At 59.7% G+C, this 27,149-nt stretch overlaps 1 protein-coding gene across 1 annotated transcript in view; it reads left to right on the top strand.

The window, feature by feature from the left end:
- The first annotated feature begins 385 nt into the window (after positions 1-385).
- SPSB1 (splA/ryanodine receptor domain and SOCS box containing 1) overlaps positions 386-27,149 on the top strand; it is a 67,135-nt gene continuing 40,371 nt past the window's right edge. The window contains exon 1 of the mRNA XM_045475588.1: positions 386-644. The gene's annotated coding sequence lies outside the window, so the exon portion shown is untranslated. The remainder of the gene's footprint in view (positions 645-27,149) is intronic.

The raw sequence follows: 27,149 nt of genomic DNA on the forward strand, positions 1-27,149 counted from the left end.
AACAACCCCCACCCTCCCAAGAGGTTTTAAAAATTATTATTAGTAAGCCCCCCCCCCCCCGCCCCCCCCCCCCCCCGTCTGCCCCCAGCCGCGGCCCGCCGGGTGTTGCAACCCCGGCCTCTCGCCCAGCGGAGGCTGCCCGGCGCTTCCCGAAGACGCCTCCGGAGGGACCGAAGCTCCGGTGCCGCCCCGCGCGCGCCCCGATGGCCTCCGGGCGGGGCGGTGGGGCGGGCGGAGGAGGGGGCAGCACAGGGGGCGCCCCCGCCGCCCGGCGCCCCACGGCCGCCCCTGCGGGCGCACAGCGCCCGGCGCGCGGGAGCGGGAGCCGGGGCCGGGGCGGGAGCCGAGGCCGGGGCGGGAGCCGAGGGGCGGGGCTGGCGGGGTGGGAGGGGCGGGGCTGGCGGCCCCGCCCCCCCCGGCGCGTTTCTCTCCCTGCACTTTAAAGCCCTCGCCTGCTTTTTCTTCTTTGCACAGAAGTCGCGCTCGGGCTGCCCGTGCGCTCGCAGCAGGAACCAGGCTCCAGGCGCTGGCGCCGGGGCCGCGGGAGGAGACGACTTCGCTCCCTGCGGCGGGCGCGGCCCGGGGCGCCCCGGCCTCCTCGGCCCCGGAGAGCGGCGGCGGCGCAGGCGGCCCTCCCTGGCGCGGTAAGCAGAGCCGGGCACCGGCACCGGGTGGGTGGGGGGTCCGGGCGGGGTGGGCGCGGGCATGGCGGCGGTCGGGGACTGAGTGGTGGGCGCGGGGCTGGGCGCTGGGGACCTGGTGGCTGAGGGTCCCGCGGGGAACCCTCCTCTCGCCACAGGTCCCGGGCGAGGGGGCCGGGGCGCCGCCCAGCGCCTCTGCCGCTGCGGACGCCTGCGGGTCGCGGCGGCCCCGGATCCCACCTGCGGGGGCGAGACAGGGCGGTGGTCCCCGGCGGCCGCGGCCACCGTCGCGCCGGGGGTCGAGGCTCAGCTACCGCAGACCCGGGGAGGGGACCCCAGACGCGCAGCGGCCCCCGCCGACTTCCAGGTGCCGGGGCGCCCCGGGGGGGGTGCCTCTTGCGACCGCGACTGTCCCCGCGGTGGAGGCGGGGGCGCTGACCTGCCCCTCCCACACGGGGGCAGCGCGACCCCGCTCCGCGAAGTTAGTTTCGCTTTTCCCGCCAGTCGGGACCCGGCTCTGCAGCGGCGGCCCTTACTGGCCCCCTCGGGGCTCCCCCCGCCCTGTCCTCCGCGCCTCCCCCGGGGAGCCCGCCGGGCGACACCCCGGGCGGCGCCGCCCTCTCCGCCGTCCCGGAGCCGCCGCCGCAGCTTCTCCCGGCAACCAAGGGGGAGCCAAGGGGGAGCCGAGTGTTGTGTCAGCAAATCGATTAAAACAGAAAAACCAGAGCAGTCTGGGTGGGTCGGTGGAACCGCGGGATGGCTCAGTCTGCGCGCCCGGGGTGTGTGCTGACCTGGTAGTTGTCCTGTTCAAGTTCAAGGCAAAGGTTCCTGGAATGTTAACTGGCCCCTGGCGCCGTGGCTTGCCCTGATGGGAGGCTACAAGAGTGTGTGTGTGTGTGTGTGTGTGTGTGTGTGTGTGTGTGTGGTGTGCCTGAGAGCGTGTCTGTGTGCAAGAGGTCTGGTGACGGTGTGAATGTGTGTCCCTGAGCCTGCCTGTGTGGGTGTGTCTGAGGGTGTGTCCGTGTGAGATTAAGTGTGTGTCTGCACTGTGCTTCTGGGTCTGTGTGTGTCTCTGAATGTTTCTGCATGTCTGTTAGGGCATGTGTCTCTGCGTGTGTGCCTGGGGTGAGTGTGAGTGTGTCGGTGCGGGGTGAGTGTGCTTCTCTGCGAGTGAGGGTGTGCATGCCCCCCATGGTAACCTGGCAGTGGGGCTGCTGGTTACTGAGGGCTGGTTACTTGACTTCCCTTGCTTGGTTCTCAAAAGTGGGCTGTGCGGGGACCGGGCGCAGGGACACCCTGCCGGTGGTGCCGGCTCGGGAGGACCCAGGCAGGCTCCTTCTCCCTCCCTCTCTTTTTCTCCGAAAATGAGCCGCACGGTTTGGGGGTGAGTTGGCAGGGGCTGCTTCCTGAGTGAGTAATATTTAATGAAACACTCCAGCCTGTGGCATCAGAAACTGGTCATGAGCTGAGTTTTAACAGGTGGCCATGGTAAAACAACGCCATCCCCCGGTGACTCCAGTTTGGTGTCTTTGGCAGAATTCTCTCCCGGGGTAGGACAGCTGGGGAGGGGGCCCAGAACTTCATCCCCGATTATTGAGGACAGCGAGCAAGGAAGGCGGCGGGGGTGGGGGTGGGGGGCGCTCCTCCCTTCTGTGTCCCATCCCTATCTGATACTGCCCCTCTGGGTGGTGGAAAGCGCTAGATTAAGCATGAGAGGCATAGACAGGCATCCGCTCCCCCCCCCCCCACTCCCACCCTGCTAAGGAATCACGGAGCTGGGGAAGCCCTGTCTTACTTGCAGGGCATCTGCGTAGGCCAGCCTTTCCCTTCCCAGCAGAGGTCCAGAGAGGGTGGCTGGCTTACGCAAACAGCAGACCCAGGGCTGTGGACGGTCTCCAGACCCCTGGCTGTGGCTGCCGGTTACTGCCTCCCGTGCTGAGGTCACGGGCCAGGCACCTCGCAGCTGCCCAGCTGTCAGGTGATGGGCCCGATTAGATCATTTTAAGCACTTCTCGTTCTCTTACTGCTTTTTCTTTTGCAGACAGGGCTTTGCCCAGTAAAGAGAGGGAAAGACAGAAAGAGAGAGAGAGAGAGTGTGTGCGTGTGTGTGTTTGCAGATGGGGAGGTGTGGGGTGGCCTAATGCAATAACTTCACAAATCCTTTTCTTCCCCAGCCTGGCTACCACCAGGGAAGCAAGAAGAATAAAAGCCGTGGCCCATGGACCGCAGTGGTTCTGACAGTCACGAGCAGGGGCAGATCTGGCTTCAGGGAGGTCGGGGCCACGGGGCGGTTGGTGGGGGCTGCGGGGCTCCTAGGAAGGAGTGGTCCTGCCAGGGGCCCTGGGTGATGTCACTCTGTTGCTGGGTGAGGCTGCCTTCCTTGGGCTGCTCCAGCAAGGCTAAAACCCCCCTTCAGTGGGCTCCTGGGGCTGCCCTCTAAAACTCTGTGGACCCCTGGGCAATCGGCATAGATGTTTAATTTCTCCACTGGGGCCTGGGAATGGGCTGGGGGTCCAGCCGGTGGAGGCCAGCGCTGCCCCTGCTCACTAAGGGCGATGCGGTGCTCTCTGGGCTCTCCTCGCTGCGCCTGGTCCCTTCTTGGACCTTCCCTCTCCTCGGGGGAGCAGAGACTTGCCTGCCGATGCATTTGCACATTCAGCAAAACCTCCGACTCTACGGCGTTCAGAGTTTTGTCCAGAAATTCCACACCGGTTCCTTTCAAGAAACATAATGCTTTCCCTTTTCCCAGTTATCTGATAGAGGGAGTTCCTCCTGATCTAAGAGTCAAAGTCTAGCCCATAGACAGGTGCCGGGCATGTGCTACTAAGTGCTTTACAGGCGGGATGTTATTGGAGATGATGATGATGTTGATGATGATGATGGCAGTGATAAGAAATGGTTTTGTAGAAGGTGCTAGCACTAGGCTGTGATCTGAGTCCTTGACGCATTAACCCTGTGCTTTTCCTAAGAACCCGGGGCAGCGAGCTGGTTTTCCTGGGGTTGGAATGGCCACATGACTTGGCCAAAGTCTTGCCGCTACTGGCTGGTGGAACAAAACTCTAACACTAATTTTGGTGCGTAAGCTTTTACTCAGCACAGCATGCCACCGCCATCACCTTAGCCTTTTCTCCAAGAAGCGTGGGCTTTTTTTTTTTTTTGTAAATTTTAATGTTTATTTATTTTTGAGAGATAGAGAGACAGAGCGTGAGTGGGGGAGGAGCAGAGCGAGAGGGAGACACAGAATCCGAAGCAGGCTCCAGGCTGTGAGCCGTCAGCACAGAGCCCGACGCGGGGCTCGAACCCACCAACCGTGAGATCACGACCTGAGCCGAAGTCGGTCGCTTAACCGCCCGAGCCACATAGGCGCCCCTGCTATTTTTTTTAATGAAAACTTTTTATTATGATGGAAAATTTCCAACACCTACCAAAGTTGGGAGAAGAGTATAAGGTGCCCTCACCAGCTTCAAGGGTCAGCACATACACACGCCCACGCTCACACACGTGTGCACGCATCCACACGCACGTCTACATACACGTGTGCACACTCAGGCTGGAGCATTCTGAAGCAAACCTCAGGTCATCTGTAAGTAGTCCCTAAGCATGTAAGGGGAAATATCAAGTCTCATAGAGGTGGAGTGTGATTCCCTGGGGGCAACGCGGGGGAAGTGTATTCCTCCCGACTTGGAGTTGAGGGTCCCTCCTGGCTGTGGCGAGGTGAGGACGGCTCACTGGGGGATCCGCCTTGTTGTCCCCCAACCCCAGAGTTTTGGGGAAGCCTCTTGCTTGTTTTGTGTTTTAAAAATCCTGTTCATTGCCCAACATGACAAATGAATCAGTCCGCTGGCCATCGGACAAACCACATCAGCTCCCCTGGGCCTCCCGTGGAGATGGGGAGAAGACCTTGAAAGACTCAGCCCTGCTTTGCCCCCCACCCCCCACCATGGAGGCTGGGCCTCGTGCAGGCACGGGCGTTCGAGATCGCACCTGGGTAGCAGGGGACGTGGGAGTCATTTGTCAACAAACATGGCGCCCGGCCCAATCTTAAGCCCAACCTTGACCATCTCGAAGTCACCGTGCGGGTGACGGACAGGCGGAGAAGGGTGGGGGCACCTGCCACCCTCGGGGTGCCTCTGGGAAAATGGGGGAGGCGCCGGGTGGTCTGGGCCCAAGACTCCGGGCATGTGACACGTAAATGCCACACGGAGGAGGAATCCAGGGTCTACCTGGTGACAAGGTCCTGACAGCTGTGCCAGCTGTGAACGGCCCTTGTCAGACAGGCTGCTTGTGGCCACACAGCTGCTGGCTGTTTGGGGGCCTGTGATTATTCAAAATGCTTCCTTGCGTCTGTGCATCTGTTTCCCGCTGGTTGGGATGGAGGCTGGTGGTGTTTTCAAGGTGAAATCCACAGGTTTGAGAGCTGTTTGGACATGCCGATGTCTGTCAGCCTCCTCGCTAGTTTGGGGGGGTCACAGTGGGTGGTGACCCCATAGCGAGGGCTGGGGGCCAGGGGCATGGAGGTACCTTGCCCCTGTCCCAGGTAGAAACGGCCTATGGATGTGTCGGGACGGCAGCTAGGCCTGGGGCTCTTGTGAGAGGCCTGGGCTGAAGTAGAAACTTTGGAACCTTCTTTTCCAAGGGGTTAGTAGAAGAGCATCTGGCATGAGGCGAGGCATGCCTGGGGTCGAACCCTCGTTCTGGCATTTTCTTCTAGAAACAGGGTCCCCGGGCCCCTGGCGGCCTCCATTCTGCCTCCGTCTCTGCGGGTTTGACTCCCAGCACTCCCTCAGTTAGGCGGGGTCCTGCGGATTGTCCTTCTCTGACTGGCTGGTCTCCCCAGCCTGATGTTGTCGGGGGTCGTCCGTGTTGTAGCCTGCCTCGGAACGTCCTTCCTTTTCAAAACGGAATAATCCTCCATTGTATGGATCTGTCACGTTTTGCTTATCCGTCCATCGGTGTCAGTACAGGGTGGGGGCCGCAGAGCCGGACGAGGGGCTCGAATCCACAAACCGTGAGATCGTGACCTGACCTGAGACCGAGAGTCTGATGTGTAACCGACCGACCAAACCACCCAGGTGCCCCCCGCTTGTAAAAGTGTCCCTCCCAGAGGGACACTTGCTCACGGGGTGTTCCCGTGGCGGGAGGCCTGCCTCCACCTTCCACCCAGAGACCCAGCCAGACACACGCTCACCCTCTCGAGGCACCGCGGGCAGCTGGCAGTTGTCCCGCTGGACAGCCTGGGTGGGGGGTGGGGTGGGCAGGGCCAGGCCACACGGGGTCTCGCTCACCGCTCTGTCCCCAGTGCTCAGCGCACACAGTAGGCGTCTCCTAGGTACCTGTTGGACGGGTGAGTGCAGGCAGGGCTGGCGGTTCAGTGGTTCCCAGCAGGGCTTGGAGAGACCTAATCTGGGCTCAGGGGCGGCCCAGACTCCGGCTTTCCCTCAGAGCGTCGGCCACCCTGACTGTGCAGTGTGACAGCCGCCTCATGGGGTGGCCGTGAGGTTTCAGGGCGGTGACGTGCATCAGCACTGGCCGCAGTGCACAGCCCCGACATCCTGAGGGGCTGGTGGCTTCACTCCCCACAGACTCACCCATCACCCGCCCTCTGACTGCCCAGAATGTCCCCCGTGACCCTGTGGGAGGTCCAGAAGTCCAAAACAAGCCGTCTGAGCTATTTTGGACTTCTTGTCATTCATTCTTTCACTCAAACATTTTTAAGCCCCTACATGTGTGGCCAGTCTACTGGGCAGAGGATCCGAAGGAAGGGGGGGGGGGCGGGCCTCACTCTCAGAGACCTGTCTGTCTAGTGGGGAAGACCGGCCTGTCTCCCCTGATGACCTTACCTGGGCGTCGCGGAGAGGGTGACAAGGAGAGGGCAGGGGGAGGCGGGTGGGCACCCCAGGTGGGAGGATAGCAGGTGCAGGAGGCGAGCACGGGCTGGCCTGTGGCTGGGGTAGGGCTGAGTGAGGCCGAGAGGCCGCAGGACGCCGGGAGGGGCCTGTGGGGAGAGGGGCCCGGGCGCGGGATGCTTCTTGAACGTGAGCTCTGACTTGGGCTCCTCAAGGCGGTGGCTGAGGGCCTCGGGGCGACTCCTCGTCTGGGTCTGTCGTCTTTACCGTCTCAGCCACGGGTCCCTAGAACCCGTCGGCCTCCTCGTGGTGGACGCTGTTTCCTACGGTACTTTGTCTGGCACACGTTCACTATAAATAGCCGGGTTTCGACCACAAAGAGCATCTGGGCACAGCAGAGCTGGTGTGGGAAAGAAACTCGTTTTCCTCCGGTTCAGACGGGAGAGGTAGAGATGGATGGAGTGTTGGGGACCCGAGGGTAGGCAGAGGGGCCGGGCTTAGCGCCACCGGAAAGCCCCGCTGGGCGGTCTGGACGAAACGGAGGAGGAAGGGCCCACAGAGAGGTCAGGTTGAAGGGCTGGTCTCAGAACTTCAGGCCCGGTGCTGGGCTTGGTGACCACTGGAGGCTGGCGGGAGGCTGGCGGTCCCGGTGGGCCCTCCGATGCCCCATGTGTGTACAGTTAGTCCTCATGCCGTCGGTGAGGCCTGTAGGGCGGTGCAGCCCCATTTTACAGACGGGAAGGCAGACGTTCAGGGCCACTGGGGCCTGAGGGGAGGAGCTGGGAGCCCAGCCCCGCAGCCCGGCTCCGGGGTCTACACCCTCACCCGCCAAGCTCGGCGGAAGTGAGTGGCCAGAGGGGACAGGCTGGAAGACTGGATGTCACCGTGGCCTGAGAAATTGACACAGGGGATCACAGAGTCAGAAGGGACCCCGGGTTTGTGGGGATATGATGGCACCCGCAGCAGAAATGGGATTGGCGGCCCATTGGAGAGCCCTTAGCTGCAGGAGGCCCCTTAATATGCTCTGCGATACTGACTGCTTTTTTTTTTTTAATTGAAGTGAATTCCATACAACCTAAGACGAAGCGTTCTTAGTTCTCAACATTTTTTTTCTTTTTTAAAACATGCTTATTTATTTATCTTGAGAGAGAGAGAGAGAGAGAGAGAATCCCAAGCAGGTTCCACACTGTCAGCCCAGAGCCCGACGTGGGGCTCGAACCCACGAACCGTGAGGTCACGATCTGAGCCGAAATCAAGAATCAGACTATTAACCGACAGAGCGCCCCCACCAGGCACCCCACGTCCCCACCATTTTCATCACCCAAACGGAAACCCCGTAGCCGATGGCCGTCCCCCCGCCCGCCCCCTCCCCCAGCCCCCGGCAGCCAGCAGTCTGCCTTCGTCCGTCTCTCTGGATCTGTGTATTCTGGACATTTCCTATAAATGGAATCATCGACTCTGGGACCTTTTGTGTCTGGCTTCTGGCTAATTACGTTTGGCGTGGAAAGTTCAGTGTTTCCTGAATGGAAGCTGCGTTTCCCTTCCTGGCTCACGTGGGGGCCGCTTGAAGGTGGGGGTGGTTCTGTTCAGACAGCTCGTCTAAAACGTTCACCTAGAACTCTAAACACCTGCCTTCCTCTCCGCATCCATTGCCGCCCAAGCCCCAGCCACCGCCCTCCTGCTCCCAGGCATCCTTTTCATTGTGTTAAACTTTTTCCAGTGGTCTTTTTATTTTTTTATTATTTTTTTTAATGTTTGTTTATTTTTGAGACAGAGAGAGACAGAGCATGAACGGGGGAGGGGCAGAGAGAAAGGGAGACACAGAATCGGAAGCAGGCTCCAGGCTCTGAGCCATCAGCCCAGAGCCCGACGCGGGGCTCGAACTCACGGACCGCGAGATCATGACCTGAGCCGAAGTCGGACGCCTAACCCACTGAGCCACCCAGGTGCCCCATCCAGTGATCTTTTTAAAACGAACACCCGACGACGCCCACTCCCTTCTCAAAGCCCATCAACAGGGACATTGCTCTTAGGGAAAGTTCCCCAGATCCGTGATGTGGCCTTCAGGGCATGACCCGGCCTCAAGCTCACTTTGTGCGGCCATCCCCCACCTCGCTCAGCGATGCCCCATGTGTCCCCACGCGGACCGGCTCTGGGGCTGGGGGGCCAGTATCTCACAGAGCTTTTTCTCCACCCCCCCAGGCCACCTGGGGCTGGCGGCTGTTTCCAGAATGGATCACTGACAATATAATTTGGTGCCACTTTCAAATCCTGCCGGCCCGTCTGCCACCAGAGCCGCAGCTCTCGTGAGTCACGCTTTCTCCTTCCCTCCCAGTGGTGGCTGAGACCTGACCATCGGTCCCCAAGGGGATGGACTGTCTCTGTCTCGTTTGAGCTAGGATCCAGAGCTCTGGAGCAGGGATGCCCTGACGGACGAACCGTTTGCTCTGTGGCCACCCTTGACTGGGTCACCGGCACTCCAGCGGCGGGCCCTGGCTCGGGACAAGACCTGACCTGTCACCGCCTCGGGGAACGTTGGCTCTTCCGTCATTGGAGCCCCTGACAGCTTCTTCCCCGCCTTTTCCCTCCCAGCCTCTGGCCAGCATTTTGGGGGGGTTGTGTCCGCTCCCGTTCTGCTCAAAGTACGATCTTCCAGAAACGGTGTTAACCTTTATCAGATGGCTGGTGTGTGTCAGGCCTGAGGCTGCTGCTATAGACCGAGTTCTCATTCTTCAAACAGGCCTAGGGATTAGGTATGACCTCCCCCTCAACAGAGGAGCAAAGTGAGCTTCAGAGATGTTTTCTAAGTGGCTGGAGGGGACACGGCTACGGGGGTGACATACAGCTGGCCCGTGTTCTTTCTGCTCTGGTGAACACGCTGACGTCGTGTAGCACTTCCTGTCGCCAGGCGTGACGCTGGAGTCGTGCGAAGCGGCCCTAAGCCCTCAAGCGTCTGTGACGGAGCAGGGAGAGATGACAGGTGACAGGCGTGTGCGGGAAACACTGGCCAACCTGCCGGGGGTGCTGGCTGGGCACAGAGAGCCTCGTGTGACTGTGCAGGAGCACTGTTCTAGGCTGGGGGTGGGGGGTGGGGTTCGTGGTAGGGGGCAGGGAGGTAGAGTGACCCCAAGGAGGAGGGGCTGGCCATTAGGAGGAGGATCATGGGAAGCTGCTGTGTAGCAGGGAGGCCCCGGATGCCAGGCCCAGGGGTGGGTAGGAGGTACCCTGGGCCTTCCCCACCCCAGTCACCCCAAAAGCTATTCCTAAGAAGGACCGATAAACTAGAAATGTTTGTCTCCATCCGCCTCTGCCTCCTTCATTGAACACTCTGGCCAGGTCCTCATAGGAGCCCCAGTCAAGGCCCTGGTCCCTTTGCCTGGACGCTCTGGGGACTCTCCCGGCAGACCATTAACCATCAGCGGCTTGGCCGCAGGTCTGGCCAAGGCTGGAGATTTTGGGTGTGGTGCTGCACCGTGGCCTGGACCTCTCCTGGGGCAGGGCAGTGGGGAGGCTCCGTGAGGCGGTCCCTTCGGGCCGCCCAGGAAATGGGCCGTGGTGGAGGGATCTGTCTGCTAGGCTGATCCCAGGGGGCCTCATGCGGCCCTGACATAAAACACGGGATTCAGAGGACGGCAGTTTTGGGGCAGGGGGAGCTGGGGGGAGCGTGCCAAGGTCTTGGGGCACCGACATGGCTTTCTGGGGGACGAGCCCCTGGACAGATCGGGAGGACCTGGGAATCAGAACCTCCTTGCTTAATTACTCTGAGGACGGGGGGCTGGAGGTGGGGGGTGCAGGGGGAGTCGCGTGAGGGTGTTTGCTTGTCTGAGGGTCTTGGCGGTTTGGAGATTTTGAGAAGCCCTAATGAGAAAGGTCACCTTGCATTTGTGAAGCTTGGAAGAATCACCCTAAGGGGCAACACCAGTGTGAAACGTGTTTAATTATGCATAAATTATATCTAAATGTCAGGGTCCCTTGAAACAAACTTCATCTTCTTTGGAGAAATGTGATGTTCAAAACAATAGGGATTTCCCCGCTCTCCTGGTTCACCCTATCGGGCCAAATTTGGGACCCCAGGGTCCCAGCAAGCCTGCCTTCCTCACCACCGTGTCACCCTCGGGGGTGGCTAGACAGCTCAGGATAAGGTTTTCTTTTTTTTAATTCCTTCGTCATTCGGCCAATATGCACTGAATGCCAGTGCTGTTGCGCTGTCACGGTGCCTCCCCTGAGGGAGATGCCCGGACAGCACCGACCCAGGGGCCATGTCTGAGCTGAGGGCTGCACCAAGGCCGGGTCCCCCCATCCCCCGGGGTGTCTCCCCACTCCTGAGGTTTTGCTTCCGTGTCAGCGTTTACGTGCGTTATTTTCATGGAAAATTTAGGGCATGTGCAGGAGCCGAGGCTGGTGTCGTGAGCCCCCCATCTCCGTGACCCGGTGCCACGTGACTGCTGTTCGTGCGTCTTGTTCATGTGCACGGGACACGCTCCTTTCTGGAAAGGTCCCGCTTTCCAGGGGATAACCTCAAAGTCCCAGAAAGGGCCGGATGGGGATCCTGTGGCTTTGGACACCACATCCCCTGGCCGCTGGTTTCCCTCAGAGCCTCGGGCTGTGCCAGAGTGGGGAGACGGTCATTGGAACCAGAACAGGCCGACTTTGATCTTTTTTTGTTTTGTTTTGTTTTGAGGGGTGCAGGGTTCTGTGCAAGACTTAGCTTTGGGGGAAATTGTTTGAACTGCTGAAAATAAGCTTAGAGGCCACTGTCCTAGAAGCAGACCGGAATGGTCTTCTGTCACTCCCTCCGCCACCACCCCCCACCCCCCACTCCCTGGCCCGACTGCCCTTTCCCCAGAACATTTTGGTGAACCGGCAGGAGCAGATAAAGGTCAAGGTCAGGGGCCAAGCAGGATGGTTCTGCCTGAATTGCTGGGTATTGGGCACCTTTTGGGTATTAGGGATGTGACCTCTGTTTTCTTTCTGCGAAGGTGGGTTTGGAGCATCCCTGGGGAACCAGATAACGTAGCTGTGTTTGGGCAAAGTAGAAAAATGGAGTTGGCTTTCCCTCCTTCAGCCAGAGAAGAAGCCAGCGCGGAGATACAGGAGCCCTTGTGATGACCAAGTTTCTGCCTTGGTGTAATTGTTCTCCTTGAATTTTTAAAAAGACAAAAGCAGGGAGAACCCGGCTTTCCCGGGTACTAGAGCGGGATGCTGTCTCTTCACGGCTCAGAGTGTATACAGCAGGACTCAATGCAGGATTCCATCCGAGCAGTCTTGCTGAGATGTAATCCCCATGCCATGCAGCTCACCCATCGTGAACGTCCGCTTTTTAAAAAATGTTTCTTTGTTTATTTTGAGAGAGAGTGTGTGCGCACGTGCACGCACGTGAGAGCCAGGGGAGGGCAGAGAGAGAATTCCAAGCAGGCTCCTCGCTGACAGCGCTGAACTCGACCTCACGGACGACATGGGACTCCGTCTCACGAACCGTGAGATCGCGACCCGGGCCGAAATCAAGGGTCAGATGCGCGACCGACCGAGCCCCGCAGGCGCCCCTGTAAATGTCCACTTTGATGATTTGTAGTGACCGTGCAGTCGGGCAGCCAGCAGCCCCCATCCCGGGATTCATGACCGCTCCCCGCGTCAGGGGCTCTGCAGGCGGGAGCCAGGGTGCGAGGATTGCGGTTCTGAGCCCCAGTCACGGAGGTTTCTTGGGTAAGCAGCTCGTGAGCTGCGTTTTATGAGAATTGGACAGTCTCGTGCCTCGTCGCTGCACTGACACGGCACGATCCGGGCAAGCACCTGCTGACGGCCGCCTGGGTAGAATTTGGGGCTCTGCGGAGGATGTGAGGGGGAGGTGAGCCACAACAGTGGGTGCCGGTGGCCCAAGGCTGGGTGCAAGGCTGTGCGGGTCCCCAGTGGACTGTGCCCACTGACCACCTCTGCCTCCTGGGTTTAGACCAGTTTGCTTAACGTTTATTGAGCACTTACTATGTGCCAGGCACCGTGCTTGGCACTTTGCGCGCCTTAACTTATTCACTGCTCCCAAGAGTTCTGCCGAGCGGTGTTGGTTATGCCCATTTTACAGATGGGGAAACCGAGGCACGAAAAAGCCTTAGCCAGGTGAAGGGGAGGGTGCAGGAAGGGCTCCCAGGTGGGGGAGGCGCCAGAAGACAGACTGGGTGAGAACTGGTTCGCGTCAGCCTGTCCCTCCTGTGTCTCGCTGGCCAGCCCTCAGCAGGCGCTCCGTGGAGACCGAATGAAGATGGCCGTTGGAGAGTCAAGAAAGCAGAGATCCTGAAGCTTGTGTTTTTGCCTTTAGGAGTGACCAAAACAACTCGAAAATGCCCTCAGATGCTCACTCGACATTTTCAGCGTCTCTGCTGGGCTGAGAGTAGATCCGGCTGTGTCCGCCGAACCGCACCTCCCCTGCCCCCTCCAATCAACAAAACGGGTGGCCAGCCGGGAGAGCTGGGGCTGGGGGGGCTTCCGGTCCTGCAAACAGCCGTCCTGGAACCCTCCAGAAGGGCCTGCTCAGCAGGCTGCCCACCTTCTGCACGTCCAGGGGACGAGATCCCAAGAGGGAGGCCCTCTTGGTTCACAAGCCAAAGGAGAGGGAAGAAATCAGGGAAATGAGGGCAGGGCCCCGGACACCTGCTTCTGGTCTTTGTCTAGTAAATCGCGTAAAGAAGTTCAGAAAATTACTCTCTCATCCCCGAGTTGCCCTCGGCCAGACTGGGGTGTAGTTCTTCTTACATCGTCTTGTTTTTCTCCAAGAAAAATCAGCCCGCAGCATCAGACTTTAATTACCTTCCCTAGGGACAGTTCCTGTGGATATTTCTAGTGACAAGTGGCTGAGGTCACGCTCCTACATAAAATTAGGGTTTTAAACTGGGTCACAAACTCAGATACTCCCAGGGGCAAGGAACGAGGCCCTAGGAAGCACCCAGTGGAAGGCGATGCGGGGCGGGGGGGGGGCTGTGGCAAAATAGAGTGCGTGCGTCCTGGGTTAGGGAGTGGCTTCTTGCCCAGTGCCCTGGAGTCCAGTGCTCTGTAGTGTTCGTTTCTTTCCCCCCTAACAAAAGCCAGAAATCCAGTGTGTTGTTTTTTTTTTAATGTAGGCAAATAACTTAGCGAGTTTTTTTTTTTAAGTTTATTTATGTATTGAGAGAGGGAGAGAGAGCAGGGGAGGGGCGGGGGGCGGGGCGCGTGGTGGGGACAGAGGATCCCAAGCAGGCTCCACGCTGTCAGCACAGAACCTGATGCGGGACTCGAACCCAGGAACTGTGGGATGATGACTGAGCCAAAATCAAGAGTCAGCTGCTCTAATGACTGAGCCACCCAGGCACCCCTGGGTGTTTTGTTTTGTTTAAAGAAACAACACAGAATAAAATGATGTCTGAGGCCTCCCTGTACAGTGGAGGAGGCAAGGCCAAGGAGCCGTGGGTCGCGGAGCCTGGGGCTCAGGGCTCCGGGACTAGACTCGTCCCCCTGGCCCGGCCCCTCTCCCCACCTCCCCCCTGCATCCACCTCCTGGGCGAGGCAGCAGGGCTGGAAACCGACTCCACAAATTCCACTGCAGCCAGAGGGACAGAACCCGGAGGGACAGAGCCCTAGAACAGTCCACCCACCGTCGCTCCCTGACGAAAGGCGCCCCTCCCTGCTCAAGAGTCCGCACGTGTCGCTGCCTGTTTGGTGCCAGACGCAAAGGACTCCACATAGACTGGGTGATCCTGACAGGTTCCGTTGCCCCCATTTTACGGATGAGGAAACTGAAACCCACAGAGGTTCACCTGACTAGATGGGGCGGGATGTGAATGCGAGTCTGATCCCCGAGCCAGGGCTTATAGAAACCATCAGGTCTCACAAAGTCGGGACCGGGACGCAGCCAGAAAAGCGCGTTTCACCCTCGACCTGGCTGAACGGACTCGCCCTCGCGTTCAGCCGCTCCCAGGGCGTCACCTGCAGGTTGGGGGACGTGGCGTGCACGAGGGGCCCCCCGGTCCCCTCCTGGATGGGAACCTCGAGAGCACGGGCGGCCCCACCTCCACCGCGGAGGGGACTGCTCCGCCGTTCGCAAGGTTGCTGACTAATTCTCTTTGCAAACGGTTCAGTTTCACATGCTTGAGTTTCCAGTAACTGCGTGGGTGGATTTGTTTCATTTAAGGGGAAAACAAAACAAAACAAAACATGGAGGGGGTTTTCTTTCCCAAGAAGAAGACTCACCAATTATGGGTTGAAGTGTGTGTGGCTCCGGGCACCGTGGTGCGGTCCCTGCGGCCAGCGGGCCCCTTGGCAGGCGGACGCCGAGGTGGAAATCGCTTAGTCATGAACGAGCAGGGAGCAGGTGCGGGAGGTCAGAGAGGTGCGGCGGCCCTGTGCTCTCCCCACTCAGCCCTGCAGACAGGGGAGTGGGAGGTGGAATAGGACTGGCGGGGGAGGGGACAGCCGGCCTCTCCCGCCCTGGGGCTCCCTGCACCTCCCTCCCAGGGGTCTGGCCTGGGAAGGGGCCACTCCCCAGCTGGACCGGCCTCCTGCTTCAGGTGAGTGGGAGCTGGTGATGTGCCCAGGCACGCTGGGGTGAGAGGGGTCCCCAGGGGACTGAGCAGGGGTGTGTATGGGTGCGGGCGGGTGTGGGTGTGCACGGGCTGGACCAGATAACATTAGCTGCTGGTTTAGCATGAGGCTGGCCCAGCAGGGCAGACTTTCCTGTCGCCCTTGGGCAGGATCCTGGGGCCTCAGCTGTGCCGGGCGTGACTCTCCTTTAGCTGCCGGCTGGTGAGGAGGTGCAGGCTGCGTGGCCAAAGGGCTGACTGATGGAGGGGCACCTGAGGGGGGCTCAGGGAAGTCGCCCCTTACCAAGCGATCGGGGACTCTGGGTCTCTTGGAACCCCTAGGCATCCCGCCGCCCTGGGGGCACGAAGACATCCCTATATGACATCTTTGGTTCACGGGCTCCTTCTCTGGAGGAAGCCACGTTGGGAAACCGTGTCTAGTCTGGGTGTCGGGGCTGGAGAAGTTAGGAGCCCGGCCTGGGAGTCAGGTGGAGGTGGCTGGAGTCTTGCTACGGTACTTCCTGCCTCTGTGCTCTGGGCCTCAGTTTCCCATCTGTGAAATGGGGGTGTAAAAGGACCCCATGGATGGAGTGAGTTGATATGGGTTAACTTCCAGATGCTGTCCTTCCCGTAACTGGGATCCAAGGCCCGAGATGGGACGGGGGGGCCTTACTTTCGATGTGCCTTCCTGCTCCCAGGAAACGTGGCTTGGATTTTTATCATCTTTAGTCCTGGCCTTTGAGAACTTGCCTTGTGTGCTCTTTGGAAGGGAGGAGGGCAAATGTACGGAAAACTCCCAAACAATATCATGTTAGGCAGAGGGTAATAAAGGCAATGAGAGGTGAGCAGAGTTCTGGAGTACTAAGATGGGGCTCAGAGTTAACTCTCAGCAGGCGAGTCCGGGAAGGCTTCCTGGAGGAGGTGATGTTGAAACTGAACCTTACAACGTGTAAGGACTGGAGAGAGAGAGAAGGAAGGAAGAAGGGAAGAGATCTGTCACTGGTGGAAGAGGCCGTCCGTATACAAAACCGCCAGGAGAACAGATGGTACCCAGTGTGTCGTAAGCCCTTAATAGATATCCTCAAAATCAACGACTCTGGGATTTTTAGTTTAGGTATCTGAGAACTTATTTTTATAGTTCTGTTCTATTTTTATAGATGTGGCTCAAAGAGGCCAAGTAATTTGTCTGGGATCCAGGTTGGAAGCCAGAATCAAAATCCTTGCCTTCCCAGGGCAAGGGGTGAAAGGGTAGAGGGTGTGTGTGTGTGTGTGTGTGTGTGTGTGTGCGCGCGCGCGCGCACGAGATGGTGATCTTCAGGTCACCGTGTGGGAAAAGACAGTTTCAAAGCCATATGCAACTGATTTCCTGTGTCGAGGGGACCGATTTTTTTTTTGAGCCCCTGAAGTTCACAGGCTTCGTGCATGGGTGCTTTTAATTCTTCCCTGACCCTCGTCCCTTTTAATTCACCCCACGTGTTTGCCACAGGCCCGTGTGTGACAGGTGCCGTCCCCTGTGTCCTGGCCGCGGAGCGGAGCATGCGGACGGGAAACAAGGACACAGGCCAAGGCCTAAGGGGAGTCCCGACCCTGTGTACTTGCCCTTGTTGGGTTTTTAAGCCCGTGCTATTCTGGAACTTCCCAGTGCCCCGGGCCTGCCCTGGAGAGCCCAGGCCGGGTGAGACGGTCTGACTCGGGCGTCCCCTGGGAGCCAGGGGAAGCGGGGTGGACGGTCTCGGCCCCTGACAGCCAGGTGGGGACCACAGGAAGCCGCTGCACTCACTCCCTTTCCGGGCAGGTTCTGGGAATCTGCGGCACGGGGAGGGATGGTGTTTCCTGTGGCCTGGTGAGGGAGGGGCTGTGCGCCTGGGCTGACAGCGGGTAAGGGGTGAGGCTGGGCGTGGGCACCCGGGGGCTGTGCAGAGCAGTGGCTTAGTCGCCTCCACTCCGGTCCCTCCCAGCCCGCGCTGCCTGAAGCGTAGGCGGCACCTCCAGGCTGCCGTGGGGACAGGAGGCGGGACGGAGGGCAGAGTCCTGCACCTGTGGCCCACGCTGAGCTCCTGCCCTGTTCCTCGGTGCCGGGGCCCCACCCTTCCGACCTCCGCTCTCAGGCTCCCCGCGTCCGGGGAAGACCTTCTGAGTTTCGAATTCTGGCTTCTGACCTGGACTCCAGACAGATCGGCTTTCTAGAGCCTCAGTTTCCACATCTGTAAAAACGGGCACCAGACTCACCCTGCAGATTCGCCCCAAAGACTACACGGAGATAGTGTGGCCGCTGCCTTGCGGGCTGAGAACCGTTCCCCTGCGCGTCCAGCGGTTGGGGTGGCTCACCCAGCTCGGTGCCTTTGTCAGGCTCTGGACGCAGCCGGGCGGGTCAGGCCTCCGCCCGTGAGGATTGGCCGTCCCCGGTCACTTGAGCTGGCGTTACAACACAGTGTGACCGGTGCAGGGAAAGCCAACAGGAGGGACCCCTGGCCCAGGACCCCCACCTTGGGGAGGGCTGTCCTGAAGCAAGCCCTAAAGAGCAGGTAGGGACCAGAGAGGTGGGAGCCGAGGGGCGGCGCGAGGGGGCGTGGGCTTGGGAACTACCGCAGCCGCGTGGTGTTCACCTTGCCCGTGAACACGCCCCGCCCCACCAGATCAAGGCTCCACCTGGCGCGCTTACCCCCCTGCCCCCCATCTGGAGCCTTGAAGTTACAAGGACAGGAGGAGAGATGGGTAGGAGGGATGAAGGACGGTCCTGGGGGCCCTCCTGCTCCACCCCCTCCTTGGGACCCCACTGAATCGAGTAAAGGAAGAGGTGGAGACCATCTTGGGTTGGAGGCTCAGTGAAGCCATCCGGCCTGCGTGGCTCGCGTGGAGTGGGGAGAAGGCCTTACCGTGTCCACCTGGAGCTCGGAGAGGCGACCCCAGAGGTGGAAAGGGGCAGAGGGGTACTTGGATCAGGGTGGCAGGCAGTGATGGGTTGTACGTGACTCTGAGGTGTGGGCTCCCTCGGGTCTCCAGTGTGCCTGATGCAGTGGTGACATTGACAGGGCCACCTCTCGAAGGGCTTTAAGTCACTGTCCAGCCTGGTGGTGGGAGATGGGACGGCCCGTTTGGAGAGAGCTCCCGAGTCCATACCTGGTGGTCCTGTGGTTGCTTGGGCAGCTGGGCTCAGGTGGGAAGCCTGTCCCCAAGCCTCCAGCCCCAGACCTCCCGGGAGGACCCTAACTAGGTCTAGCCCTGGGCTGGCCACCTGCCTGCCTGGTCCCGGAGCCAGAGGCAGGAGACGCTCTCCTTTTCCAAAAGGCTATACGTTCAGTCCCACTGGGTCAAGTGACTTCTGTTGTGGCAGCCAGACTCACCTGTTCGGGACAGAGCCAGAGTCCCCTGCCGGGGGGTCCCCATGTCCAGGTTGGTGTCTCTCTCAGTTTCTGGGCACCTCCCACCCCCCGGCTTTGGTCTCTCTGCCTCCCTCTCGGGTTTTCCTAGCAGAAACTTCCTTCTGCAAATATTTACTGAGCGCCCACTATGTGCCAGCCATTGTTTAGGCAGAAACAAGACAGACTAGAGGGGGATAATTAACCATTGCTGTCTCTCTCCTCGCGTTGGGTGCATCTCTCTCTTGCGGGCCCCTCTGCAATACCTCCTTCCTCCCTCCCTCCCTCCCTCCCTCCTCCCATGAGGCTTTAGCTTCCTCTCACCTGTCCTCCCCCTGCCCTTTACAGACCTGGGTGTCCCTGCTCCCTTGTTGGGCTGGGAGGTCTTGGAAGGTCCTGGAGAGCCAGGAGCCCCTTTGTAAAGTCTTGGGGTTCCAGAGCACACCATTGGTGGGGCATTTTGTACCCGGCGGGTTTGCTCCGTGTTCCTAATTTATCCCTTGATACTTGGAGGAAGCCCGCGCCCACCCCCTTCCGTTTTGCAAGTAACTCAGGCCGTGGAGCGGGAGGAATGGTTCACCCGCGTCATCGAGGGAGCTGGTGATACGGAGATGGGACTTGTCTCCATGCTCGGGGCCTGTCTCGGGGGCGTGTGAGGAACCCAGGGGGTGCTGTGGGGTCTTGAGGGATGTGGCGGGAGTCGCCGTGACACCCTCCAGGGCAGAGACCTCGCTCGCCACTGTCCGGTCCCCTGCCCGCCTAGCACAGGGGGGCCTACGTGGGAACTTGCCGAATGAATGAATGATCGAACGAATGAGCTAGCCAACCTCTTTACCAACAACGGAAGAGTTAGGTATCGTCTTTGACCCAGTCGGCTCATATTCCGTGCTTGCCTGCTGATGTCTGTCTGTCTCCATGAGGGCAGGGGCTCTGTCCGTCTAGTTTGGCGGCCCTGGTGCCTAAGACAGTGCCTGGCACACGCAGGACTGAATCGGTTGAGTGCTTTTCAGCCTCGATCCCAGCTGTGGGTCTACCACACCCCCAGGTGGCCGCCCCCCACTCCTGCCGCTCGTGACCTTCCTTTCGAAGGTGACCTGGAGGGTGGGCTCTGTGCCTCTTGTTTCCTTGGGGGAGGGGGGCAGAGGAGTGATTTTTCGCTTATGTCACTGGCGTTTTTGAGGCCATACCTGCTCTTGTGGCTGGTTCAGGTGGGACGGATTTGTGGGACGCTCTCTGCTGATGAAAGGTTGGTGTGAATGGAGTCACCACCGCCCCCATCTCCAGTGGGAGACCCCCCTTTGGAACAGTCATCTTCTTTTTTTCTCCACTTTTTTTAAGTTTAGTTATTTATTTTGAGAGAGAGAGAGAGAGAGAGAGAGAGAGGACGAGCATGAGTGGGGGAGGGCAGAGAGAGAGGGAGAGAGAGAGAATCCCAAGCAGGCTCCGCACTGTTGACGCGGGGCTTGAACTCTCGAACCATGAGATCGTGACCTGAGCTGAAATCAAGGCTGGACGCTTAACAGGCGCCCCCAGGCATCTCAACTTCTCTGCTCTGTTCACGTCTCTAAATTCCTGAGTCTCTGACCGACTCCCCAGGCCAAGGCAATGGGACAGACCTCGGCTGAAAAAGGCCGTGCGTAATTACAGGCCCTGGAAATACTCCTGCTTCCCTCTGAACCTGCTCCTCCTTGGCCCCCGCCCCCACACCTGACAAAAGCCCTTACACCTTTCTAGTTCAAGTCTGCAGAGGCACCCCAGGCTGTGCGCCTTCAACGTTTGCATTCCTAGGGCTTAGCCGCTTCTTTTGAGTGTGGAGTTTCTGGGTTAGTGGCGCATGAAGCAGGAAGCCAGGGCTCTTTGCGAAGAGGGCACGGGGTGGCCTCGAGCCCCAGGGCACATTGTCGGGGGAGAGCAGGCCCTGTGCGGCTTTTGTAAACCTGCCCGACCTTTGGCCAGACCTTGGTACCTGCCGGAGAAGCGTCTGAGCAGTTCTGCCCTCCGGACCTCCAGGGAACACTTAACTTTTCAGCCAAAATTAGATGAGAGTGCCGTTGGAACAGCTTAGGCCGCGGTGAGGGAGGCAGACGGGGCAGCTCGTTAATGCTGTACGTCGTCGCCTCCGAGACCCACGGAGAGGGAGGCTCACCGCTTTTCTCGCATAGGCTGCCGATTGTCGCCGGACCGTGCCGAGGACTCCGGGACCAGCCTGATGTCAGCGACGTTAAGTGTGAATCACGCTGAGTCATGAGAGACAGGATGAGGGCACCGGACTGGCCAGAGGCCTGGCCGAGTTCATGCAGGAGGTTCGTTTAGCCGCAGTGGGTATCTCGGGTGGCAGTGTGTGGGCAGGGCTCGCTGGGCGTGGTCCCCGCCGGGCTCTGCAATCTCAAACCCAGTCGGGGACCCGCCTGCACACTTGGGGCAAGTTAACTCACACCTGGGAATAGATAGCATCGTGCAGGGAGTTTCAGCACCTGCTGCCCTGAGCTCGCATCCTATTCGGGTCTTGATTAGCTCTTAGCAATGACCCAGATCCCTGGGGCTTAGTCCCTGGTTCCTCCTGAGCTCCTTCTTTGTCTTGGGCCGGTCGCCGTGGCTTCTCTTTAAGGAGCACTCAGTGTGGTCCAGGCGCCGGGGTGCGTATGCACAGGCATCGCCTAACCCTGAAACCACTCCTGTGACACAGATACGGTTATTGTCCTCGTTTTGCAGACGGGGAAACCGAGGCCCGGAAAAGCTCAGGTCCTAGCTGGGGAAGGGTCAGAGCTGGGATTGGAACCCAGGGTGGTTACTTCCAAAGCCCAGGCCCGTCTCGGATGTGCACGAGTTTTCAACAGATGTGCGTTGGTTTCTCCCTCCCCGCTTCGCATGGTGACCTGACCTGTCTGCAAATGGGATTTAAGTCCTGATCGATGGTTGATTGAGAGGGGGTGTCTACGAATGAAGGCCCAGGGTGACGAGTGCTCCTCAAAGCTGTATGAGAAATGGTGTGATTCCTGAGGAGAGGTGTGCTTATGGGGCCCTAGGCCAAATCCTGGGGAGGCCAGGACCACCTCGGGTTCCACCAAGGTTGAGTACCGGCAGAATATTCCAGAGGGCCAGGAGAGCCGAGAGCAAGGCGGCCGGTTGCTGGACACGATGGGCCCTGCTCTGGCCACCCCGATGGTCAGCGGGGGGTGGAGGCACAGCTGCGGGGGCCCCTGTGATGGGGGGAGCGACGCGTCAGGCCATCAGACACCTCCAGCCCCCCAGCCCAGCCCCCCTTTCCTTTGTTGTCTGGCCGCGTCAGACGTCTGGGCTTGCAGGGAGGTTCCTGAATGGGCCTTGGAAATAGGTCACTCCCTTCCCGTGCTGCCCGCACTGACCCACATGTGACCTTCCCCGTGGTGACAGTGTCTGGCTGTCACTCTTTGATGCTGTCTGTAGAGGGGCTGCGAATGTCTGGGGGCAAGGTGACCGCCCCCTCCCCCGCGCCCCCCTCCCCCGACCTGGCCTTCGAGGACCTTACGGCATCGCCGGCCGGACGCTCCCACCGGCAGCGCTCCTCCCCTCTGCCATGCTGGAAAGGGGAAATCCACACTCCTGACCCTCTGTCTGAGCGTCCGACCTTTTCCCCTCCTCAAAGTGCCCTGGCTGGGCTGGCGGCTCTGACCGTCTAGAGGGAACAGCCTAATTCCTGCTGGGCTGGAGCCAAGAGGGACTGACAGCTCAACTTGGCCCCTCCCTGGCCCTCCAGCCCCTCTGCCTAGCTCAGCAAGCGATGTTCCTTCCGAAAAATCACTGGGGTTTTTCCGATTCTCCCCGCCGGCTGGCTTGGGGAGCTGTCCCCCAGGGGCCTGCCGGCAGAGATCGCGGTGGAGCTTGGAAGATGCTTCCACGAAGCCCAGGTGCCAAGGATGACGACCCCAAAGGTCCACGCTCGTCGTCTCCTGATGCCCAGAAGGCAGTACTGGGCCGCGTGGCCCCCTCGCCTGGGCCTGGAGCCCTGTCTGCCACAGAGGGCTTAATTTGGGCTTAATATTTAGTCTTCGTGGAACCCAGAGGTGCACAAAGCAGAAAATGGAAAACACCAGACCCATCTCCCCTCAAGGAAGTGGTTTCTGTCTCACACCTGGCTGCCCCCGTGGCTCGAGCCCCACAGGGCAGATTCTGGGGAAGTGGCCTTTGCGGGTCCCTGAGGCCTCCTCGGCCTCCATGAGACAATGCCACGTCCGCACCACTGTCATTTCTGCGGGGCTTCCAGGGTGACGAGGGGTCAGGATCTGCTGCGATATCACAGACGGCAGGGCCGTGCAGCTCGGGAGCTGTGGGCTGTGGGCCTCCTCCCTTCCTTCCTCCCTGTGGCCGGTGGGAAATTCAGGGGGACTCTTCCTGCAGGACGGAGAACTGGGATGCGGACCCCAAGGAGCGGTCACGGGCAGGCTTCATGCACACCAGGTCCCGCTCCCTCGGCCACCTGAAATCCAGCTCTGGAATCCCTCCTCGGGCACCCTGGTTGTTCGGTCAGAGCTCCTGGGGTTTTTTGCCGTATCTTTTTCCTCCAGTTTTTAGGGCCTATCTTTTTTTTTTTTTTTTAATTTTTTTTTTTTTTTAATGTTTATTTATTTCTGAGACAGAGAGAGACAGAGCATGAGTCGGGGAGGGGCAGAGAAACAGGGAGACACAGAACCGGAAGCAGGCTCCAGGCTCTGAGCTGTCAGCCCAGAGCCCGACACGGGGCTCGAACTCACGGACCGTGAGATCGTGACCTGAGCTGAAGTCGGACGCTCAACCGACTGAGCCACCCAGGCGCCCCGGGCCTATCTTTTATGTGTGCCAAAGTAGGGGACCAAATCCCAGTGGATCATTACACGTTCATGCTTTTCTTAGCGAGTTGATGTGCTCCGTGCAGCTGGGGTGGGCTCCAGGCGGGCAACGCTTTGTTCTTTTCACCGTGGGGACCCGCTGCGGGGGCTGGGCTGGCACATAGTGGGACTACACGATTCCTCGCCTCAGTGAGCTGTGTCCAAACTGGCTGTGGTCGCATCCGTCGCCCTCCTCTGCGGCAGGATCCGCCGTGATCCCACGGCTCACCGCGTAGTAGGTGCTCAGGGAGGCTTTGGTGGGGAACGTGGATTGCGTCGGGTGCCGTTTGCACATCCCTTGCTGTCCTTGGCGGTGTCTCCGTGCCCAGCCTCAGAGGGGTCCGCTTGGAAGGGCTTGGGTCCTGGACGCCGTGTCCCCGACAGGCAAGCCAGCCGGGTGGGGATGGGGCAGAGGGAAGACAAAGGCCTGGTTGTGCCCTCGGAGAAAACCCAAACCTGGTTTCCCTGAGGCTGAAACTGCCAGTGCCCGGCCCGCCGTGTTCCCATAAAGGGAACTTTGTGTGTGGCTCCCGGCGGGAGGAGGAGGTGGCCAGCCTGCCTCCCAGCACCCAGACTCTCCCCGGGAGCGGGTGTGACCGCCTGGGAGCCACAGCTCACTGTGATGATAACTCCTGTGATCCTTGACCTCTCTGGGCCGCCACTGGCGAGACGGTCGTGTTTGGGACAATCAGTCTGTTCTCCGTGTCACGGGGCCAGCATTGTCGGATCCAGACCAGACACATTCTTTCTTGGAAACCGAGTGGGTGAGGGCGGTGGGGACGAGGCTGGGATGGGAGGTGCCCTACGAGCGGGTCTGTGCCAGGCAGACCGTGGGGGCCGCAGGAGTCCCGTCTGGAAGCACAGCCACCTGCCAGCTGCTGCCGCTGAATGGAGGGCTTGTCTGGCTACTTGAAGCTGGGACCCCAGGGCTCAGCACGGAGCAGCTGACGAGCCGGCTTCTGCTCCCACTGCTGCCTGGGGCGGGGCGGGGCGGGGGGTGGGGGGGTTCCGGGGGAAGAGCAGCCAGTGTGGGGCCAGGGAAGGGGCCAAGGCTGCCCCCTGCTGTCTGGGTATGTGCCTGCCCTGCACACCAGGGATGGCTGGGCTGTTTAGGGGTCAGCTCTTGACGTGTTTGGAGACTGACTTCTCAAGGGATGAGGGGCCTGGAAGGCAACTTGGGGCAGAGAAGCCGCCGATCAGTTGGCGGAAGGTTCCAGAGAAGAGAGGGGACAGACAGGCGGATGCCTGATACGCCTTCAGGAAGGCAGTATGGGAGCAGAGGCCCTAGGCCCTGCTTCGTGCAGGTGGCATTTCTGTGCAGCTTGGCAGTGTGAGAGGTGGCTCCGTGGAACACAGAGCCCCTGACTCATTCAACAGGTGTTCGTTGAGCACCTACTGTGTGCCAGGCACTGTCCCAGTGAAATGACACCTGCCCTTGTGAAGCACGTGTTCTTATAGGGGAACGGGTCTTTTTTTTTTTTTTTTTTTCTTCCTTCAGATTTCAACTCCATTCTTTTCTTTCTTAAAATGTTTATTTTTGAGAGAGAGAGAGGGCATGTGCACGCATGAGCATGAGCAGGGGAAGGGCAGAGAGACAGGGGGACAGAGGATTTGAAGTGGGTTCCATGCTGACAGCAGCGAGCCCGACGTGGGGTTCGAACTCACAAACCTCGAGACCGTGACCTGAGCCGAAGTCGGACGCCGAACCGAGTGAGCCCCCCAGGCGCACCGGGGAGCAGGTCTTAAGCAGATCAGCAAATGAGTGTCATTGGAAAGTGCTGGGGGAAGAGCCGAGCGGGTTACAGGGGCAGGGGTGCTGCGGGGAGAGAACATCTGCCATTTAAAGTAGGGTAGCTGGGAAAGGCCTCAGTGATGAGGCGGCCTTCGAGCCGAGGTTTGGCAGAAGTGAGGGAATAGCCACCCGGGTGCCCAGGCCCCATGTACCCGGTACCGTGCAGAGGGCTCGGGAAGTGCAAAGGCCCAGAGGTACTGGAGAGCCTGGGCAGAGGAGGCTGGTGCTGGGCCCAGGCGGGAGCAGCGAGGCGGTGAGGGTGGCAGGGTTCTGGATGGACTGAAGGTAGGACCGACAAGGTTTGCTCCTGGACAGGCTTGGATCTCTGCCCCATCCCTCGCGTATAACGTGTCCGTGGATAAGGCAGGGTTGCTCTGTCCTCCTTCAGCAGACATTTATCTGGCACCTGCTGTGTGCCAGGCTTTGGGCTGGCTGTTAGAACAGCCTGGTCCCTGCTTCAAGGATGGGGAGACAGGAAAGAAAACCAGCAGCCACGGTGTCTCCCCCTGGACTGAGCCGACCGAGGGGCAGGGCTCGAGTGCTCAGCACATGTTTGAGGGACGGGTTAATAAATGGAAAGAACGCACAGGTACTGAGAGGCACAGAGTAGGGGCATCAAAATGACACTGGGAGGAGGTCAGAAGGCTTTCCAGAGGGAACCTGAGTCCGCTTTCAAAGTCTCCGTGAAAGAAGCCTGGAAAAGCCAGGGTGTTCAGGTGGAAGAAACAGTGTGAGCAAAAAAGTGGCCTTTAAAAAGCTTGTCCTGTGAGTCGAGTAAGACTTTTCTAGTTGCAAGGGACGGAAAACCCAATCCAAATGCCTTAGGCAAAAAGCAACTGATTCGCCGAACTGTATGAAGCAGCCAAAACGTCAGCGGTTTCAGGCGTAGCTGGATCCAGAAGCTCCGATCCTGGCATCAGCAATTGCCTCTCTGTGTAAGCATCTATCCGCCTTCTTCCTTTTTGGCCGTGTTCTCCAAAGGTCATTTAAGCGAAAGTCCCAGGACTGGTTCTGACTGTCACAGGGGTGGGTGGTGCCCTGATGCCGTAGGCTGAGCCCCGGTACCTACCTCTAGAGCCCGGGGTAGAGCACGACCTACTCCCGCCCGGGGCCAGGAGTGGGAAGAGGGAGCCCCCCACTAGACAGGATCGAGGTGCATCACCAGAACAAGAAGCCGGAGTGGGCAGAGGAGTCAGACCCTCAGCCCATCTTGTTGGGGACACTGCGTGGTTTCATCGGGTGTTTGCATTTTGGCGGGCGAGGCTGGAGGCCCGGAAGGGATGGGAGCGAGGCCAGAAAGGTAGTCAGGACCAGGTCACGAAACGCTCTTCTGGGTGAAAGTCTGACGGTCGTCTTTGAGGGCGCCCTGTGCCTGGTCCATCGTGGTCACTCAGGAAACTAGCGACGGGGACCTGTGTGTTTCGTGGATGCCAGCAGACGGTTCGGGGCAGGGAAGCGGCCCAGTGAGGGGAGTGTCGGAGGAGCTGGTGGCCGGCTGGAAGGGCGTGCACTCAGGACCTTGGGAGCGGGCCCTCCCGCATAGACGCTGGTGCAGGGGCAGCCCCATCCCTGCTTCCGCGTCCTTGGTGGCGGGCCCTCACCCTGATACCCCCCTCCATGTGAGGCCCTCTGGACCGGTTCAGGGAGCAGATTGGAATCCTGTCATCAGCTCTGTCCAGCATCTTCAGCCCTCACCTTCCCTGGGGGCTGTTACCCTCCCCCCATCCCCCCTTCCGTGAAGCTGCAGGCCGGTGTCCCCGGGGGTACGAGAGGGTGCGTTTCTAACCTCAGCCAGGTGCCCAGGGAGGCCGGGCTGCCTTTTTACTTGGGCGGCTCTGCTTCCTGGGCTGGCACTAAGCTCCCTGTGGTTGAATTTTTTTTTTTTCCCCTTTATAACACTCGAGGGAAGATGTATCTGTGTCCCCGGTGTCTGCCCTGACTCCTCCCGGGAGCAGAGAAGATGCTACAGGGGGTCTGGAGTGCCCCCGGGCGACCCTGTGGGGACACCTGAAACCACCTGAAGTGTCCACAGAAGGTCAGCGGGGGCCATCCAAGCCGGTGCCCCTTGAACAGTGACTAAAGGCACTGAGAAGGGGAGCCATGGGGTCTCCGACTGCCTGTGGC

Source organism: Leopardus geoffroyi, chromosome C1 (genome assembly GCF_018350155.1).
Source record: "Leopardus geoffroyi isolate Oge1 chromosome C1, O.geoffroyi_Oge1_pat1.0, whole genome shotgun sequence".
In the NCBI taxonomy this organism is placed as follows: domain Eukaryota; kingdom Metazoa; phylum Chordata; class Mammalia; order Carnivora; family Felidae; genus Leopardus; species Leopardus geoffroyi.